This window comes from Aedes aegypti, chromosome 2, assembly GCF_002204515.2.
Source record: "Aedes aegypti strain LVP_AGWG chromosome 2, AaegL5.0 Primary Assembly, whole genome shotgun sequence".
Classification (NCBI taxonomy): domain Eukaryota; kingdom Metazoa; phylum Arthropoda; class Insecta; order Diptera; family Culicidae; genus Aedes; species Aedes aegypti.
Genome location: NC_035108.1, coordinates 220,737,602 through 220,760,320, shown reverse-complemented (window position 1 = coordinate 220,760,320; position 22,719 = coordinate 220,737,602). Strand labels below are relative to the sequence as shown.

The 22,719-nt window shown below is 34.9% G+C and overlaps 1 protein-coding gene across 22 annotated transcripts in view; it reads right to left on the bottom strand.

The window, feature by feature from the left end:
* LOC5567708 overlaps positions 1 to 22,719 on the bottom strand; it is a 424,671-nt gene that overhangs the window by 171,150 nt on the left and 230,802 nt on the right. The window lies entirely within an intron of this gene.

Sequence of the window (22,719 nt, the reverse complement as noted above, 5' to 3'; positions counted from 1 at the left end):
TGAAGAGACCATCGAGTTAGGGAGGTATCGATATACAGAACACATATTTTTCAAATTTGAAAATTATCGAAAATGTTATAAAATACATTCCTAATATTATTATGAAGTAAAAAATAGCAGAATTTTGACACATTAACTTACTTTACACATTTTGAACAGCCAACAAAAATTTAAAGTTTTAGCACCCTGAAGCAAGTCAAAACTCTCTTAATTTTACTATAAGCGTAATCATAAAATTCAAATTCATGGAATTTATTAACATTTTAAAGATATTTGAAACTTTTTATGAAAATATCGATTAAGAGAGAGAGAAACTCAAACAGATCGCATCGAGTTAGAGAGGTATCGGCTTACAGAGAGATAAATATATGCTAAATTGAAGGGACCGTGCATTCCGTCCAGTTAAGGGAAATATCGAGATCCAGAATAGCGAGTAAGGGAGAGTTGACTGTATGTATAAAAAAAGATTTCAATCTTGTGTTTATAGTCACATTTCAATACATATGAGGAGACGTCCAAATACTACCAAATTGACAACTTTGAGAAGGATAAAGGCTATTCAACACTTCACGCTGGTCTACGGAGGCGGGTGGGGGTTAATAAAATGTCCACATTAACATAGTTCATTTGAGAGTCTAAGTTTATGACTCTCAAAATCTCTCATGCTGGCACCTTTCGAGTTTGGCCACTTTACCGTTCGATTTTAGCAACTCGAAAATCGATACCCAAAAAATGGATCATGATAAGTTACAAATCCTGTCATTCTCAATGTTTGTGTGGGCTTGTTTGAAACTCACCAGGTTCAGAATAGGTAAATTTGATTCGTGGTCATTATTACGGTGATAGAAGTAAAGCAATCGGTTCAGTTTAGGTAACATGAAAATTTTTGACATGTTGCCAAAATCCAATGGAAACTGTACAAGATAGCATCCAATAGGCAAAACAAACCTTTTATAAAGAGTTGGTCAAGATTTTTTGTTTACTTTTCGTGCTTAGTGGAAGTAAATTAAAAGTTTCTCATTCTCAATATAGCGGTTTATACTTTCAAATTTATAACCATCGCATTTCTATAGTATCAAATAGAAGGATTCGACTGGATGTGATAACACCAAATAGTTATAAAATCTGATGAGGTCAATGTTTTAAATGGTGGCATCAAAATTGACTCACGACAGAAATAATCTTTGTTTCAGTTAAGTAACTTCTTCCTGAGTTCTCAGCAACAGAACTTGTCTGATATTTAATGCTTACTGTTCATCCGATACCCTGGGATATTGATTTACTGAACTTTCATGTAACTGAAAACTAAGTGTACCAACGATTTATGAAGAAAGTTGTGTTTTGAGTCGTTTTGATCTAATATTAAAAACATATTCAATAAATAATGTTGATGGTAAAGATCTATGAAAAAAATTGAAAGAACTTAAGTAACTTTTCGAGTGTTATGATATAATTGAGTATTTTTAGGCTTTGTAGTAAAAGTTAGCACTAGATTACCAAAGTCAAAAGATCAAAATACCTTGAACTACTTCAATTTGACACATTGATGTAAAAACTAATAACTAATAATACATGTACAAAACTAAGAGATAATTTTATGACAGGGAATTTCAACTGAATTTTTGCAGCGGCCGAAAAACAGCCTGTGTCTTTAGGGACGTATAGCCAAGATTTTCCTCTTGACGTACCTTGGTCAGAGAAAGTGAATGTGCGTAAAAAAATCATCACACACAATTCGAACCTTGTTGTTTGCACTTTGCAAACTTTTGGCCCGTACAATGTAAATTTTTGCCCCTACTATGCGGCAACAGTTCGCATTTGACTTGTTATACTAGATTTTATATTTCTTAGAATTGAAGTTGTAGAAAACCTAGCAATACATTTACGTACCTAGATGATATGATAATATGATAATATGTTACGATAATAATCTCAAATTGTTTTTAGTTGAATATTTCCTGACACAAGTAAGGAGTGAACTTTGCCCCGCATTAGTCTACAGCAGTGTTCCTCAAACTTCTTCAGACTATCGCCCTTGATTCCCATAAGTTTTGAAATACCCCCAGTTATATAAACTACTTTCTTGAATAAAAAGATAAACTATGCCAACAATTGAACATTATTTTTTACATAAGTGAAACAATATAAATCAAACTATATTAGGCAGCTCTAGAGATTTCACGGAATACCTGTGAAAAGAGACACTCATGAGTTTGTTTGCTATTATTTAGCTTCATATGGTATTATTGCCCTACAAACAAAAATCCCAAACAAAATTAGGTCAAAATGAATATGTTTCTTCAGCAACACCCTTCATTGAGATTTGACGAATGAGTTTTCACTGTGGGATGATAAGTTTGTGCTTACATTACAGTACTAACGTGTTTATTTTTTTTAATTTCTCCATAATAATTTCCATATAAATCTACAACGTCTTTGAGCCACCTGTAAATCACCACCTAGAAAGCTGGAAATTCCACCGAACACTATTTTTATGGTAAGGATGGTAGGGAAGATATGAGAGATTGGATTTTCAAACATTTTTAAATTTTGAATCGCCCTAATGTGCATAGAAGGGTGCGGTTTATTTTTCAAAAGTTCTCAAAACCAAAAATTCGTGTGTTGTACTGAATTAAAATTACACTAAAAGAGAAACCTCAAAATCTGAGCCAAAAATATTAACATTTAGAGGTGGCGCAAGCATCTTGAAGGTGAATTTTCAGGTTATAAAATATAACATTCAGTGAAGTACAAATACTTTTGTTATTTTTTAACCGATTTTAAAACTTTTAGCATCAATACCTTCAAAATTAAATTTGTAAAAACTTTGTTGAACTCCAAATTTGTCTAAAATCGAACAACAAGTTTTAGTTAAAAGTAATTTATTCCAAATTTTCCCTCATTTTACTATAATTTTCAACTTTGTTTGAACATAACTTCATGATTACTCAACCGATTCCAAATCTTTTTACATGCTTTTAAATCTTATTCAATTGTTTTCAAACCTTGAATACATCACATTTCACTAAGAAAATGTCTTGACAACTTGTTCAGCAGAAACTGCACAAAAACATGATTTTTTAACGAAAAATTCCAGTTTTTTTTCAAAAATTTTGACTGTTAAATATTATCTCTAAGGCTGAAACTTGTTTTTCTCATTTGTTAAACCTTTTAGAAGGACTTTACAACAATATTTGAATAATTTTTCAACAAAAATATGTTTGCATGTGTTAAAAAATATGTGATTAAGGCAAGATGCTTTATGTATTTAAGTTTTATAGAAAAAATGCAATTTCCGGCAAAAAAACTTAAATAATCCAAAAAATTTGATTTTTCACTGAAAAATCATGTTTTTGTGTAGTTTTTGTTGAATACCTGTTGGCATGACACGCCAACGTGTTACAGATTCGGGAACAACAGGAGCCGCCAGCAGCCGGTAGCCGATCCACTTCCAACCACCACGTACCAAACAACTCAGAGAACCTTCTGCTTGAATTTTAACTGAGTTGGGAAAAACTACCAGTGAATCTTCAACGTTTACTTCCTTGCTAATCAGTTCTGAAAAGAACTACTATTTCTTAACAACTCATAAAAGGAAGGTAACGAGAACGAGTAACACCTGATAGCTTCCATGGCCAAAACAGCAAAGCACACGAAGGCAGAAAAGCTCTCCAAATGTTGGCAAATTCCAATGAACGCGATCGGCGGCTGGGCAAATGGAACGAATAGCAGCGGATCTCAACTGCAGCAGCGATTAGACGAGCAGCGATAGCATCCCTCAGGGCTCGGCTTGATCAGTGATACACTTCACACTAAATACTTGTCTTGTTTATTGTTCTTCACTGCATGAATTGCAAAATTAATCATTGAAAACAAACTCCTTCCTGATTGGTCCACCACTCAGCGTCGTCGGTTTATAGTGGTTGCACAGAGCAAAATTCGTTGCTTGGTTTGGATGACTGTACCGCCATGGCTTTCGTTGGTGTTGGTGTGGTCGCGTTCATTAACAGGAAAGGAAGGGAAACGGAAAGGGAAACAAAGGGGATGTTTGTCGTGCGCTGCACAGGGTTAAAGTCAGGGACGTTGGGAAACGGTTGTAACCACTTCGCTGTCGCGAACAATACCTAGGTCAAAATTATTTTTTAGAAAAATGTGTTGTATGAACAGTTTAAAAACAACTAAATTTGTCTAAAAAAATGTAAAAAGAGTCGTAATGGATTGAGTTTTAATGAAGTTATGGTCGAATAAAAATGTTTTTTTTTTTAGTAAAATGAGGAAAATTTTCGATGAATGTTTTTTTAACTAAGAAAAGTTTTGATTTTAGACAAATTAGATGTTCTACAAAGTTTTCATAAATTTAATTTGAAAGAAAATAATGCTAAAAGTTTCAAAATTGGTTGAAAAATACCAATGTTATGTTTATTTCACTGAATGTCATTTTTTATAACTTGAAAATTTACCTTAAAGACGCTTGCGCCACCTCTAAATGTTAATATTTTAGGCTCTGCTTTTAAGGTTTCTCTTTTGGGTTTGAGAACTTTTGAAAAATAAGCCGCACCCTAGTGCATAGTCAGTTTATACAGTTATGAAAAGTTTGTTTTTTTTATTCATTTTAAAAGAAAGTGAACTTGATCATCCTTCACGGTTTCTCTTGCCTTATTTCTCTTGTGTTTGCTAAATTCTTAACAATACAATATTTGTAGGAATAATGAATAGTAATATTTCAGGAATAACACGTAAAACGCCTAAATGTATGTAATTTCCTGAGGGATTTCCTTATATCTAACAGTAATTCAATCATTTCTACCGAATGAACTAATTGGTACGAGTTTGAAAGATGAAACCTGGTTTGGGGATATATTTTAAATATCCTTACAAACTTTTATGTCGAAACCTAGGAGGGAGAAACCGATACAAAATTTCTGTACGTCAAGGTGAGCCGAGTCACGAACTGTCACTGTGAGCCCGGATCTTAAAGAGTGGACAAACAAGAAAAAGCGCGTAATTTATCAAAACATATTTTTGCATTTTATCCAAGTTGACAACAATCGGTTGAAATTCAATTCCTGTAAGTACAATAGCAATGTCACGATAGCATCTTTTATTTTGATAGAGCGTAATTATTGAAACACGCATCTTTTTACTCTTTACAAATAAAAATGAAAATTTAAAACACAGAAAACTATGGCCCTTTTCCCATATTTGTCCAGAAAGATAGAAGGTGCACAACAAATGAAAACTAGCGATTTTCTCCAAGCCTGCCTTGATTGTCGTTAGGGAGCTGGAGTTATCTTGCAGTTTCGAAAAGTTTTGTTTCATTTTTCGTGTGTAGTATCGGTGCCTCCCTCCCAGGTCGAAACCATATTTAAATCCTTGTTATGAACTAGAAGTTCAAGAATGTCAATAGTACACCGTATATGATTTTTCACCTTATTTTCGTAGAAAAAAAAACATACACAATTTGACCAACAACGTTCATTCAGGTTATATTGGTATGTGTGCTTCATTAGGTAGAAATAAAATCGTGTGACACGGTGAACAATTTAACCTGAATTAAGTTTTATTTATCTATAACAAAACGAGTGTAAAATATATTTAGCCAAAGGTTAAATCCTATGAGATATTGGAGTCCTAGCAGGCACATACGAGAAAGATCGTTAGGCTTTTGTAAGACATATAGAATTATCTTTGACATATGTTACAATAAAACATACAAAACTGACAATATTAAACCCCAAATCACGCAATAGAAAGAAAACTATAAGTTACAAACAACTTATTTTATAAGTATACCAAATGTTTGATAAATAAATAAATACTGGGACTAATTTTTCAAATGAAAATATTTTGAAATCTCTGGTATGAGTAATTCTCGCTGAAGCCAGGCTGCCATCGGCACACATCCTCAGAATTCCAACTTAATGTCATTGGTTGCTAGAATATGCTAAAACTAGAGGGTGGTCGTTTTGGTTTTCTCAAATTGGTTGAACCCTCGTGCGCCAGATAGTTAAACAGATTCCCATTTTTTTTTATAAATCTAAGGTAGTTCTTCGCATGACATGTCTCATGGAACACATAACAAACATAGTGGAATTGTAAAGACGAAGCTAAAAAAAAAATTGCTGTCTTGAATTCTGTCAGAAAAACAGTTTTTCCCCATTAGCGCACTGCTCGTTTTGAGCTCCGAGATCACCATCAGAAAACTGAGAAAAAACTGAGTAAGATATGCTACAAAAATTAGATGCGCAATCGTATTTACACTATGAAATGAACGATTTTCTTTTAGTCGAGTGAAGAATACGAGTATTAATTTAAATGAAAAAATCTAGCGGCCATCTTGGATTTTGACGATATTTTGATTTTAAGTAGTAGAATGAGTTTCTCATTTTGTTAGCACTCAACATGTTGAATTTCAAGACTGAAAAAGCTGAAAAAAGTTTTCCAAGTTTTATTTTGGGAAACTCATGGCTGCTGTTCGTATGGTGTTCAGTCAAATGAAAATGAAAATAAAGTTGTTCAAACTAATACAGGACTTTGAGTTTTCCAAGAATTGTCATCGTTCTTATTTGAATGAAAAAAAAAAACCTTTCACCGCTACGTTCTAACTTCCTGATTCAATGCTTGATAAGATTAATTATTTCAATGCACATTGGTCCCAAAGCCATATCTAGGAAGACAAAAATGATTGCGCCTTAACCGTCAATTTTAGATATATGGTGTCTTCGGCAAAGTTTCTCCATATTTTTCAGACATTTTTTTCAGAGATGTGAAATTAGGGTGGCCCACATGGTTTACGAGATCAGCACATAAACTTTTTTGCTGACGCATTTAGGACTACACAATGTTTTACAATGTGTTAGAACAACCGATTTGGAGCAACTTTGCCGAAGAACCCAAATTTCTATCTCTTATGGCTCGCGAGTTATGATTTTTTTTAACAAAAAAGTTAGGGTGGTACTGAAAAATCAGTTTTTTCTTGATAACTTTTTATAAGATAATTTCTCGCAAAAACTTTGTTCGAAGCACTTTTAGAACTTTTAATTGCGCAACTTTTTGCCGAAGAAACTACTGTTCTATCTCTTATGGTTACAGAGTTATCAGAAATTTTCTTCGAAAAAATGGTTGTTTTCAAATGCCGATATCTCCGAAAGGCGCAAACGGATTTTCAATCTTTTGTCGGCATTAGAAAGATCATTTCTTTCTCTGTTTATGGTGAAAAAACTGTGAGGACGTTTTTTGTTTGAAAAGATTGAAAAAATTTGAAAATAATATGTTTTTAACCGAAAATTGTCTATAACTTGAAAAATATTCGAGATAGCTCTTTGATGCCTTCAGCAAAAATGTGCAAAATTGAAAGTTCTGAAAGTGCTTCATACAAGGTATTCATAAAAAAATCAACGCTTACACATATATTCACCATAAACCGAATTTCATATGGTAAAGAAAGCGAAAAAAGGGATATTTGCTAGAACAATCGAAATAACGGTATGTATGTCATTTAAAATTGAATACACATGTATTGATATCGATCATAGTAAGCGGAATCTAAGGAGTTGAAAAAAGGAAAATTATTTGCTGATGTGATGTAGTTTTCAAGTGATCAAGGCCACCTTCTGGTTCGTTACCTTAGACAGATATTTGGGATTTATATCTGGCTCTTGTTCAAGATTCATGCATTCTTCAACAGGCGAATGTTGCCCTGACTAATTCGTTGTGGCAGATTTATTGGATTTGATTGATTTGAATAGGATAAGTTGGATGCCCAGATAGAATAATTGCAGATACTTCTATATTTCTAGGGGAAGATATCACGGGAAGTAAGGTTTTGGTAATTTGAAAGAATTCTTCAAAGTATACGTTTTGTTATCGTTTGGGGTTGATGCTATAATAAACGGAACCAGTATTGAACGCATGACCGTCTGCTTAGTAAGCCAAAGCGGTAGCAATTTATAACCAACCACGGATTAAGTTAGCTGGACAAACATTATGTCGCGTGAAATAACAAGACATCGTTTATGGATTAATATTCCATGGATCACTGTTAAAACTGCTTGAGCAACTAACTTTCCCTTACTCCTTACATTTCGCTTACTGTGATCGATCTTATTTAATTACATATATTTTCAATTTGAAATGACTTTGCATACAGTTATTCGGTTGTTCCAGCAAATATCTCTTTTTTCGCTTTCTTTACCATACAAAATTCGGTTCATAGTGAATATATCTTAAAACAATGATTTTTTATGAATACTTTGTATGAAGCACTTTCAGAACTTTCAATTTTGCACATTTTTGCTGAAGGCACCAAAGAGCTATCTCGAATATTTTTCAAGTTATGGACAATTTTCGGTTGAAAAACATATTATTTTCAAAATTTTGTCAATCTTTCCAAACAAAAAACGTCCTCACAGTTTTTTCACCATAAACAGAGAAAGAAATGATCTTTCTAATGCCGACAAAAGATTGAAAATCCGTTTGCGCCTTTCGGAGATATCGGCATTTGAAAACAACCATTTTTTCGAAGAAAATTTCTGATAACTCTGTAACCATAAGAGATAGAACAGTAGTTTCTTCGGCAAAAAGTTGCGCAATCAAAAGTTCTAAAAGTGCTTCGAACAAAGTTTTTGCGAGAAATTATCTTATAAAAAGTTATCAAGAAAAAACTGATTTCTCAGTACCACCCTAACTTTTTTGTTAAAAAAAATCATAACTGGCGAACCATAAGAGATAGAAATTTGGGTTCTTCGGCAAAGTTGCTCCAAATCGGTTGTTCTAACACATTGTAAAACATTGTGTAGTCCTAAATGCGTCAGCAAAAAAGTTTATGTGCTGATCTCGTAAGCCATGTGGGCCACCCTAATTTCACATCTCTGAAAAAAATGTCTGAAAAATATGGAGAAACTTTGCCGAAGACACCATATATCTAAAATTGACGGTTAAGGCGCAATCATTTTTGTCTTCCTAGATATGGCTTTGGGACCAATGTGCAATGGTGTCTGATAAATATATTTTTTTTTTCATATAGAATAAGTATTTCGCTACGCATAAATAAAAATTACGATCGTTGGTCATTTTACTGAGTCGTTTAAAAATTTGTTTGAATTCGTCCCCCATGGAATAAAACGGCAAACATAGTCATCTCGCCGGATTTATAACTTCGAAATAAACTTAGCTTTGTTCAACTGTGATGGCGATGTGGCATTTGATTGGATTTGATACGGTATATATACAGCTCCATCAAGCTGGAGCAAATCCTTTAGTGGAACTGATAAAGAATGATGACATCGTAGGTGTACATTAAGCCCATCAATCATTTTATGTGTCAAGATAGCAAAATGAAGAGACAAATTGAAAAAGCAAGCACTGACAATAAATCTTCCTTCCAATGGATGGCTGGGAAAATTACCTTGTGACATGATAATGCACCGCGACTCTATCATCGCGTTAACATGGGCGATGGTAATTTGACACTGATGCAAATCATTCACAGAAAATTTCCATGCGTGGATGTGGAATCTCCTAAATTTTCAATTCACGTATTTCACTTTCTGCGTAGCTTATTGGTTGAATAGAGTTCGAAAAATAGACGTCTTTGTTCATCATATGTTCTCACATATCTAGCCTATATCTTCTCAAACGTAAGGACCGTTAATTTTATGAAATGGACACCTTATGGATGCTATATCTTTTTAATTTATCGAAACAGTCTTCAACAAGATTAACGATTTGTTTTTTTATATTCCCGTAGTTGTCATACATGTAGCACTGAAATTTGTATAATCATATAACCAGAACGATCATTTCGGGCAAACCTTGAGACCTAATGTAAAATTTTTTAAACTACTACGTTTTAGACTACTGATTACTTGCTGGGATTGTTTGATTTCAATCAAAGGATAATGAAACGCTCATTTTTTTAGCAGTTTGATGAATCAGTAATTTGTAATTAATTACGTTCGATTATGGTAAAATAAATTACCGAACACAAAATATTCTGTTTGTTCGGCAAACAAATCAACTCTACGAATTCAAATCCAAAAGTGACACAAATTAAAGTTAATGCCATAACAAACCAATTTTTATGATCAAAGCCAACTCTTTCTACCTTTCAATCATATGAAGCAGAGCTGCAAATTCCATACGCTTCAACTCTATCACTTGGGGGAAGCCACTGGGAACATCATATCCACTTATGACAGTACTTCACAGAGCTCTTTCATCTAGCGTGGTACACATTTCAGCTTTGCTATTGATAGCTCCTACTGTTTTTGACATTAGGGCTTGATTGAGAGTGATCTATCATTCCACGAAACAATGGGGAAGATACAGTGTTCTTCTATTTGGACAACGGCAATCAAATCTCTTACGTTAGGTTATTTAAAGGTTTTATTTTGTATTTTGGGATAGGCTTCAATCAAGCTATAGAATTAATTGGGCAAAATTTGTACCATATTGTCGAAAATTGAACGGAATAACAGCCAGGATTTGCTAATTGTATAACTTTTGAAGTTGATTAGAATCCAAGCGGATTGCTTAACTAAAACCTCTCTGGTCCAAATTATGAAAAACAATCTTTTTTTTGTGAAAAATGTTTTTAGTGGTGCAGCAGAGATTCAAATATGGCATACTAGTTTATTCAGCAACAACTGGCAGATTCTGGAGGAAGCGCGGGTGGTCATGCTGCAGCAAGGGACCCGACAGAACGTAGCACGTTATAGACAGAAATAGCAGACTCGCCTCTTTCGGAAAAAAAACGCCGCCTGTAGGAGACGAAGTGCGAGGAGACGGAACAACTGTGCCGCTCTCAAGAAACACGTTAGTTCTATCAGAAGCTGAACGCATCTCGCAACGGCTTCGTGCTGCGAGCCGAGATGTGCAGGGATAAGGACGGGAGCGTTTTGACCGACGAGCGTGAGGCTAAGCAGCACTTCGATGAACACCTGAATAGCGCTGAGAACACAGGCAATGAAAAACGGGACAACGGAGGAAATGTCTTCGTCTTTCTGGGACTTTCCTTAGCCGAGTGGTTAGAGTCCACGGCTACAAAGCAAAGCCATGCTGAAGGTGTCTGGGTTCGATTCCCGGTCGGTCCAGGATCTTTTCGTAATGGAAATTTCCTTGACTTCCCTGGGTAGAGAGTATCATCGTTCCTGCCACACGATATACGAATGCGAAAATGGCAACTTTGGCAAAGAAAGCAACTGTGGAAGTGCTCTTAGAACACAAAGCTGAGAAAAGCACGCTCTGTCCCAGCGAGGACGTAATGCCAAGAAGCAGAAGTACTGCGAGCGATGGAAACCAACCAGACCCCACTTTGATGGAGCTTAAGGATGCCATTCACCAGCTCAAGAACAATAAAGCTGCTGGTAAGGATGGTATCGAAGCTGAACTTATCAAGGTGGGCTCGGAGAGACTGGACATTTATTTGCCCTGGTCGATAGACACAATCTGAGAAACAGAACAGCTACCGGAGGATTGGAAGGAAGGGGTAATATGCTTCATCTACAAGAAAGGCAACAAGTTAGATTGTGAGAACTTTCGAGCGATCGAGTTCGTGTCAAGTTATCAAGCTGGCTTCGTTGACGGCCGATCGACAACGGACCAGATCTTTACTGTACGGCAAATTCTCCAAAAATGTCATGAATACCAGGCCAGCCATCAGTTTATCAGTTATTTGGTCACACTTATGAATCCTACACATCAGCGTTGTAGCAATTTGATTTTTTTGTTCATGATTCGGCCAAATGGCGTTCGGCCAAATGACCCTTTCGGCCAAATGGCGTTCGGCCAAATGGCGTTCAGCCAAACGGCATTCGGCCAAATGGCATTCGGCCAATAGACCCGGAACCTTTTAATAAAACTCTTTACTCAGACTGAATTTCAATAACTATGAAAAATATTCAAATATGAAAGAACAGCATATGATCAAAAGAAGGAAAAATCTCTTATAAATTTTAAGCAAGTGTAACGCAAATAATTGTTCAGTATAACTACAAAGAACTGCCGATGATTTAAAGAAGGTAAAATTCCCTTTGAAAATATAAGCTAAATTATTTCCAATAATAATGAAACCAGTACAAATCGAAAGAAAAGCCTATGTTTGAAAGAAGGAAAAAATTCTGATGAAAATATTAAAAAAAAAAATCAAACCCTAGCACACCGTTGGTAATCTATAGCTTAGAGTCTTGACGTGAGCTCACAACTTCGTCCGGAATGAACGGATCGTATTGATTATGCTCTTGGAGCACTTATATATCGACAAACATGATATCCCGCCTCATCGTTAAGATCAACAAATTAATTAGTTGCTCAATTATTGGGCCACACTTATGATAATGCTACACGGAACAAAATTCTGTGGTAAAAATAACTATTTTAGCTGACTACGCCCATTCTTGAAATTACCATGGAAATTCAGACCAATTTACTATGTTTACGGTACACCTCACCGCATTACTGGTACATTTGACAGAAATAATTTACAACAATCTGATTCCGACGAAAGACATGGTAAATAGACTGGCCCAGCTCAGTATGGGAGAAAATTAAAGTTGTATGATTCCACGGGGCACCCCCCACGATTATTTCTTGGGGTTAGAGGAAGCCTTTCTGAAAAATTCAGCTCATTTGGTCGTTCCATGAGCTGACGCATTTGAATTGAAGTTAATATGGGATTTTCAGCTCAAACATATGAGCAACAGCATATCATCTACTGTTTAGTTCAGGAAAATTGATGATCGCGTTCAATTGGACCCAGAATGTCAAAAACACTACTTGATGTAATGGCGAAGAATATTGTAGAAGATTGTACCATGATCAAAATTAATATAGTTGGTGTTTTAACCATCTGAAGTATATCATGCAGTACTGCTTGTATTTCTTCAACATAGCTTGGAGGTAGCCACTAAGCGCATCATAGCCACCTATGACGCTGGGCGAGCTGAGGCACATGTCGCATGCATATAAGTGACTGTACGAGAGTGCTGACCAGAGCCTAACTTTCAACAATTGAAAGAGTAATGAAAATGAGATTAAATCCAGATAAAACCTTCTGCAATTATGTTCATTAGGGTATCAACTAGTGTATTAGTCATTCTGGGCTTATTTGAACGCGAACAATTAGTATACGGAACGAAACAGTGACATAGGATCAATTTTCAATACATTTGAGACGAATATCCCATACAAACTTCAAATCGAATGCGCCAGCTGGTGGAGCAACCAATTGAGTTGAAATTTTGAGAGAGCGTTTTTCTTACCCTAAGGCTCATATCTAGGGGGTGCCCCGTTGAGTTTTACAACTTTTTTGTTTAAGGGCCAATCTAATGGTAAAATCAAGCGCATATCTGGTCTGCTGAAAATTGCCGGTGCGAGCGCTTAAGTTAACCCCCTAAAATGGTAGTTTTTACCGCACAATTTTTTTGCGTGTACACATCAGTGTTGAAAAAAAAGAGATATTTTTGTTCGTTATTCGGCTAATGGCATTCGGCCAAACGGCATTCGGCCAAACGGCGTTCGGCCAAATGGCCGGACACCTTATTAAAAACATATAATTTTTAACACAAGGGATGATGTGATGTCATTCTCGACCAAGATTAATATTACAAAGTGTTAACTGATCTCTGCACCGTTGATTGCGTATATCAGTAAACCGGACGAGTTGGAAAATACTAGAGATGGTCGGGTCTCGGGTTTTCAAACCCGAAACCCGACCCGAACCCGAACCCGACGGGTTCGGGTCGGGTTCGGGTTTGAAAATTTTATTTTTTTCGGGTTCGGGTTCGGGTCGGGTTTGACGGCTACAACATTATCGGGTACGGGTCGGGTTCGGGCTTGAAAAAAGTCGGGTTTAGTCGGGTTTGAGTCGGGTTTGGTGAGAATGGTGAAACGAGTAACAACCTAAAAGCTTCCCAATGCATCAGAAATGATGAATTTATAATCTTTTAAAACTCGGGTCCTATTCGGGTTTTTCTTAGAATTTTTTTCGGGTTTCGGGTCGGGTTCGGGTTTGAACAGCGGAAATTTTTCGGGTTCGGGTCGGGTCCGGGTTTGCTTTTCAATTACAGTCTCGGGTTCGGGTCGGGTCCGGGTTTTAAGAAATAAAATAAGTCGGGTACGGGTCGGGTTCGGATTTGAAAAATGTGAAACCCGACCATCTCTAGAAAATACTAACATCAAATAAGCTCAATGTTTCACAGTTGTGGAGAAGAAACCAAACTTGTGGTTGCTAAAAATTAATTAATTTACTAAGTACGATCAGAATGATTGAAGCAAACTGATGCTACAGAAGGACGAATAAGTCGTATATCGTTTTAGTAACCGTCAAAAGCTGACTGACTACAAATGCAATGCGAAAACCTATGCTGGCAGCTATTTTCGCTAGCAAAAAAGTGAAAAATTGCTTATATCTAGGATGTTTCTCTAAACTGTTCTTTGAAATTCAGCTTTGAAATTAATTACAAAATGAATGGTAATTGTAGTTCACTATTTTTTTCAAATTCGGCCAAACGGCATCCGGCCAAACGGCGTTCGGCCAAATGACCCTTTCGGCCAAATGGCGTTCGGCCAAACGGCGTTCGGCCAAATGACCCGGAACCCTCCATGTTAATGGCACTGCATGGTACTGTCAGTTTGTGTGACTTTGGGCATATCTATGAGGGAAACTAATTCATTACTTTATGTCACGATCCAAAAATAAATCCACAAAATCGAATGATTTTCTACCGGTTTCGTCTCCTCTTTCGTTGTAGGTGAACAATGTTAAAGTTAATAGACAAGGTTCTTCCATCTGAGACCACTATTCGCTATATAAGAAATGAATTTGTTGACTTAAGTATAACCTACAATTTTGAGACTTTTAAAAATATGTTCCACTAGCAACACAATTTTAAAGGATTGCTTCCTTGCGATCATCTTATATCTTAGTTATCAACGTGTTTTTGGCATGTGTTCCGATTTTCAGTCAGTTTACGTGATATTTTGGTAAAACATTGTGTTTATTTGCAAAATATTTGTAAATAAGAGGAACTAAATAAATAAATAAACATAAACCTTTTGTTTGATTAAATAGATGTATGACTAACTTGAAATCATGTCCCTAATTAGTATCCTAATAATATAAATAATGTTTCCAGCAATTACATTTAAAATAACTATTAAAATAACGAATATTTGAACGAGATTCACAGATACCACAATAATAGGCAAAAAGCTATTTTCATTGTCCTATTATTGCAGTATATGCTTATTCTCAAAAATATAGAACTTTTATTCAAAATTCAATATCTATCATGTAACTACATCCATACTGAACTGATATACCCGCTACATATAATTGTTTTGGTTTCAAACTTAAAAATTTAAGCTTATGAAAACCCGCCCGTAGATAGAGAGACTGTTTAAAAATATAGGCTTTTCTTGATGCATCATTTAAAACTGTTCTTGCAACGATCAAAATCGTTTAAATTTTAAAGCATTCATCTGGTACAGCTTTGGGAATACTATAAGCTTTCATCATCATCAATAATATCCATAGAAAATAGAGTTTTCGATTAATAATGAGGGCTTAATTCTTATACCGCAATAATAGGGAATACCGCAATAATAGGCAAATTACCCTAGTTATGCACCAGAACGGCACACTTATGCTGAGTACGAAAGTCCAAAGTAGGGGAAGGGGTGGTAAAATGAACACCTTAAGGAAATCATCGTGTTTCTAATAGAAAAACGAGGAATTTGTACAGTTTTATCCCACAACATCAAAAATAGGGAGGTCATCTATAGCAGCGACATGAATTCAGACTAAAATAGTTTAATTTTCACATATTTTTGGCACAAGATAAAAGCCGTTGTCACCAAGCCACCATCAGCATTTCCCGAGGAGCCCGACCACGCCGGCCAAATAATGCAGAGTAGACAAGTTTATGCAATTAAATAGGGTTCTTTTGCGGATTCTTCAATCGAACGAGTTAGTCTTTGTTTCAAGTAGCTAGAGTTCAGTATAATTTCATAAAGTGAGTGCATCAAGTGTTAGTTTTTTTTCGGCATCTACGTTGTCAACCTCTTAATTATATGCACACATATCGCCTCCACTTTTGTACGTAGAAGGACTTTTCGCGACATCTTGTAAGTGAAATGTTGCACATACAAAGCCTCCAGGTGATCTCGTTATACGCATATTTTGGTTGTCTGGGCACGAGAATGATAAGAAGGACGATGGAAGGTGTGCAAAATAGTGTGAAGGTTCCACCCAGCCAACATATATGTTCACATAACGGTGTCTGCAACTATATAAAATGAACACTTAATCGGTAAAAACAGATTGTATAAAATGCACTAACTCCCTCTATTCGCACTTATCTGGAGGCCATATGCGAACATTTTAGAAAATTCATGGTTTATAAAACTTGAGGAGGTTTGATTAGGCGTTTACTATAACTTCGCGAATGACTGCATGTTGCAGTTTATATGACTTAAGAGCCAGTTCGCGAGAGCCGCAACCCCAAGGGAAGTTATATTGATGTTCTCTTATCAGGCTGAAATTTTCAGGGACTATACTTATATATAAAAGAAGATGTTTTGCAAAATTTTAGATTTTTATATTAGGGGGAAGTGGGACAAAATGACCCCCAATGATTTCATGTCCCTAAACATGCAAAATCACAAAAACTGATATAACTATCGTAAAACTGCACGGATTATGTTGAAATTTGGCATGATTACTCTACGTTATATAAACTTTAAGATTGACATGGTATATGAATATTGAAAGTACTCCAAATCGAGAAAAATGAGTTTTTCATACAAATTTTAGTGATTTTCAAATTCAAATTTTCTTTTGCTATCCGAACTAGGACAAAATCTAAATATAGCATTATGTTGGGCAACTTATGGGCTTTTGTTTGAGGTGTAATCCAGATATGCCGTTTCAAAAAATTTCGAGAATTATTTTTGAGGTGTAGTGTTTGTACTTGAGCCATTTTGCGAGTACCGCTACCCCCTTGCATAGAGAGGTTGTATTGATGTTCTTCGATCGAGCTGAAATTTACAGAAGTTGATCTTCTATATAAAAGAAGATATTTCGCAAAATTTGCGATTTTTATATTAGGAGGAAGTGGTACAAAATAACCAGTAATGAATTAATATAAATAAAATCAATTAAACTGCTATAGCTGTACTAAAAAAGCACGGATTCGTATAAAATTTGGCATGCTTACTTTACGTAATATGAACTTCAAAATAAACATGCTATTTGGATTTGAAAAAATGTTTCAAATCGAGAAAATTTGTAAAATTAGTTTTATTTTTCAAATCGACTTATTTTTAATCAACCGAAATAGGTCAAAAAACTAAATAAGAAGTTTTGTAGGGCAACTCAAGGACTTTAATTTGAATTGTACCATGGTAAAGTAAAATCCGGACGGTATGAGCAACGTATGGAGGCCTCTCTCGGTAGTTGTAATACCGATTATATCATACCGTGTTGCCGCTGCCATATTTGAAAGAAATATCATTCCTTGCAAAAGTGATGATGTGGATAACAATAAGGCATTTCACCAATGTTTTCGTTAGTAGCCTCGGGGTTCAGTAGTAAGCGTTGTTTCTATTCACGCTGTTTGGTTGGGAATCAACTACCGCATATGTGTATGCACCTTACATGTTAGTATGTTTGCTAGAGATCGTTTTGTAAACAATTGAGTTTAGTTTTTTTAGACTGACTACACATATGGCTGTTATGAGACACTGTACTGTTTATAACTTGAATGGAATTTTGATTTTTACTGGCCTTTTTGTTTGCAAATTTCATGAAAGAGTGAAAGAGAGAGCAAGTTGGTTGAAAATAGCATTTCCTTATTTTGTGTATTTATACAAAAAAAAACATATTTTTCAGAAAAATCCGTATATACGTTGTAGTATTTCTTATGATTTTGTGTATTTTCCGAAACAAAAATATTGGGGGCCATTTTGACCCACTTTTCCCTTATGAAAAGTGTAGTTTTGCAAAATGGGTTCTTTTTTTAATAGTAATGAACACATCTTGAAAAACTATAGATTATTATGAGATAGTTGACAAGCTTTAAATTGTGCTTATTGTAACTTGGTTACCTGTTTAAGTTTAAACACTACAACAAAAAGTGTAGCAAATCAGCAAATCCGGACACTTTTAATTCAACATCCGAACAACTTTGTTTCAACATGAAACTGTAAAATTGAGTCATACAAAGCTTTTCAAAATCAACTAAATATATCACGCCTTTAATAACTAGTAGAATGTATGTGTTCTGTATTCGTATTAAAATACAAAAGTAGGCAATGTTTGTGATTTTGTTGTTTGGACAGACATGTTTGTGGCTTAAACTGCAATCATCACTGATTGGCTCAATGAATCCGCAGTGAACGACGCATTGTTCTTGTTACATATTACTCATGTGTTGACAATGTTCAACGTATTATTTCAGTTTTATATGAAAAATGTGTACTTACGGCATCTAAATATGCGATTCCAATACAATGTCCGGATTTAAAAAAAAACATTTAGTTCCAATTCTGGACAGCCTCGTTTTACAACATTAAACTGTATTTACATCATATTTTTGCAATGTGGTGTCACTAAGCTTTTTCACTATAACTTTGTATTTTGTTTTGTTACAATCATTATATAAAAAGCATATTTTTCATCCAATATACTGCCCTTCTATGCCTACTTGTCCCATGTTCTATGTAAACCTTATGGACCGCGGGACAAATATGCGTAGAACGGCAGTATAGTTGTATAAACGTTGTATTCGTTGGCACTAATATAAGTTAACCACGGAAAATACAACACATCTGGAGTAACTTTTTTAGTTTTGTTAATTGTTCATCAATGGTAACTGAATTATAAATGCGTTGAAATGATCAATCATATTTGTAACAAGTAAAGAATTCAAATAAACATATTGACCCTCAATTTAGCTTTCTATTGGTAAATATTCTTAGTCCGGATATTGGTACTGTCCAGATTTTGATTCCCCACGGTACACCGCAAATGAAAGCCTTTGAGTTGCCCTACACATTTTTATATTTACTTTTTTGACCTAGTTCGGTTGACAAAAAATAAGTAGATTAAAATCAACTAATTTTATTAAAAAAAACATCAAATCCAAATATCTTGTTCGTTTGGAAGTTCATATAACGTTAAGTAAACATGCCAAATGTCATATAAATTCGTGCATTTTACTATAGCTATATAGCAGTTAAATTCATTTTGATTTTTTTTAAATATTAAATCATTAGTGGTTATTTTGTACCACTTCCCCCTAATAAAAAATCTCAAAATTTGCAAAATGTCTTATTTTGTATAAGAAAACAACTCCTGTAAATTTCAGCTCGATCAAAGACCATCAATACAACCTCTCTATGCCGGGGGGTTTGCGGTACTCGCAAAATGACTAAAGTTCAAACACTAGGGTGCCGGAGCCATTAGTGGACTACCTAAGCTATACAAAATAATAACAAAATAACTATAAGCCTTAACAGAGATCTTTTGGCGTCAACAGAAAGATTTCAACCTCTACTATATGAGAAAAATATAAAAAGAGTCATAAAACTAATTTTTTAACATAAAATTGCTTGAGCCACTATTGGTACACGTGTTCCAGTAGTTGCGCTAGTGCTCCAGTAGTAGACGTTCAGGAATGATACAAGGAATTTTAAACAAAATGGTAAATTTTTACATAGGTTTAACATTTTTCCCTCGGAACAGCAATTAATGTCTTTCGAATGAAGTGTAAAGATCATCTCTAGGGCTTTTCTTCATTTTTATACATCCATTTTAAATCCGTTGAACCACTACCGGAACACGACGACAACTACTGGGGCAAGGAGGCAAATTTTTTGCAAACTTAATTAATTATATGACTTTTTGATAAAATAAAAAGCTAAGATTTGGCAAATCAAATAAACTAGAGACGATCTATCCACCAAAAATAGCACATGTGGTTTTTTTTTTGAAAAATGTTCGTTTTATTGCATAGTCCAAACTACTGGTACATTACAACCATTGGTACCGGCACCCTACTCCGAAAAAAAAAAAAATAGAAAATTTTTGAAACGGCTTATCTGGATTACACCTCAAACGTAAGCCCATGAGTTGCCCCACAGAATACCATATTTAGATTATTGACCTAGTTCGGTTGACAAAAGAAAATTCGATTTGAAAATCACTAAAATTTGTATGAAAATCTTGTTTTTCTCGATTTTAAGTACTTTCAAAATCCATGTTTCATGCCAATCTTAAAGTTTATATAACGTAGAGTAATTATGCCAAATTTTAACAAAATCCGTGTAGTTTTACAATAGTTATATCAGTTTTTGTGATTTTGCATGTTTAGGGACACTTCCCTTCAATATAAAAATCTAAAATTTTGCAAAACATCTTCTTTTGTATAGAAGAATAATCCCTGAAAATTTCAACCTTATCGAAGAACATCGATACAAGAAGGGGTTGCGGCTCTCGCGAACTTTTTTTTACAAACAAAGAAAATAAAAATTCATCAGACAAGCCTTGTACTTCTGACCATTAGATCATTAGTCAGATACGCTACCATTATGCCATTCAGTCGCTGTTGCAGGTGCATGTCTTTTAGCAAATATAAATGCAATTTTGTATACCATCGTGTTTCGATGTGACCAAACAAGATTGACATTTGTGAAATAAATAAGCCAGTGCAATACTGAAGGCTTCATGTTTTATCGAATTAGCACTTGCAGTTGACACAAAGTAAAGCAAATTGTGTAAAGTGATGTCAATGTGTTGCTGTTGAACAGTGATGTTCCTTTAATCAGTATGGAAACCACTTTTTTGGACATGTTCGGTTTATATTACGGTCCTCCCCTATATGATTCTATATTTGCATCAGATGAACTCATATGTAATCTCACATTGAAAATTATTATAGAGTCACACTAAGTGAAGTAGTAATCGTAATGGAATGACAGATCGAAGTTACGTATTTGGTCAGATTAAATTGGAATTCTATAAAATGCAAATTCAAGTCAGATGAAATTGATGGCGTCATTAACGATTAAAATTAAAATTTACAATTAAAATATGAGGTAAAATTTCCAATTAAAATATGAGCTGAATTATTGCCAGCAGTTTCGAAACCAATAAAACTCAAAAGAATAGACTATGTTCAAAAGAAAACAAAAACACTCGAAACTCTAGCACAACGTTGGTAACCCAGAGACGAGTTAACCAGCTTCGAGTCTTGACACGATGTGTGAAATTCACAACTTTTTCCTGAATTAACGGGTTGATTTTATCATTCTATTGAGCTACACTTATGAATCATACACATGACTGTTGTAACTATTTGATTTTTTTTTTGTTAGTAATTTGGCTAAACGGCAATTGGACAAACGACCACATGGCATTCGGCGAAATGGCGTTCGGACAAATTGCCGGACACTGGATTGCAGACGAGGTGTCAACCTTGTTTGTGACGTTAGACAGATTGAAGCAAGGAGACGCACTTTCGAATGTACTGTTCAACATTAAGGGTATGCGATATGGATTTTCTCCATGTCGATACGAAACGAAACGATACGCGAAATATCTTGCGCTGATAATGACGAAACGAAACGAAATTTTAAAAATGTTTCGTGTAACTCGATACGAAATCAAATATCTCACGGAATTTTTCGAAACGAAACGAAATTTTTGAATTTGTTTCGCGGAATACACGTTTAAGTTTTTATTTTCTTGTCAAAAGCTGGAAATTTGACCATAGGCATAAAAAACTTATTTTTAAATCCTCTACCATATGGAAACCTTAGTGTTGCTCAGCGGAATCCTTAGCGGACTTTGGGGCAAGTGTGCCACCCCTGCTTTTTATAAAAACTACAATATATATATATTTTCTCTTTGAGCTTAACAATATGCTCCCTTATAGTTCACAATACAATGATCAAAATATGATTAAAATTGCTCAATTTTTCACGTATTTACATCGACTTGTGCAAAGACAACCAAATTTGAGTGGATTTTTATAAGATTTCGTAGTTTCTTAATAGCATGGTGAAAGGTAAATTATAAAACAGATCGTGAAACTATTCAAATGTGTAAGTTATTGTGGCATTTGAACGAAAAAAGTATTTAGTTTTACATGCGAAATCCAGTTTGGTTGAAATGTATACTTATTGGGGCAAGTATGCCACCTATTAGGTAAACAAAAATTGTTGGAGAGAAATTTATAGAAAGGTAAACATCATCAACAAAATCATAACAATATACCAAAATGAGGCACCAGAAATACTTTCTGAAGTATAGTAGGGGAATAACTGACATTTTTGCCCCCCAAAGTGATTTTTTTCACAAAATATTCAATACTAGTGGGCCCGGCAAACTTCGTCTTGCCATCAAGTAGGCTGTTGAAAAACGCTATGGATCTTCCCATACAAAATGACAGTTCCGTTCACGCTCGTTTTTCCAACTTTCCCGGTGAATATCCTGGGATTTTTATACACACAAACACGTCGGAACACGTGACGAACAAAACGTAAAAATAATCATTCAAATCGATTGACCCGTTCGGAAGGCATTTCGTGACATACAAACAGCACTCCATTTTTATTTATATAGATTAACATGTTTTTCGGCTTATAAAGTACCGTTTTACATATCTACATCAATATTTTACCCCATATTTAGAGCTGATCTAGTTTAATATTATACAT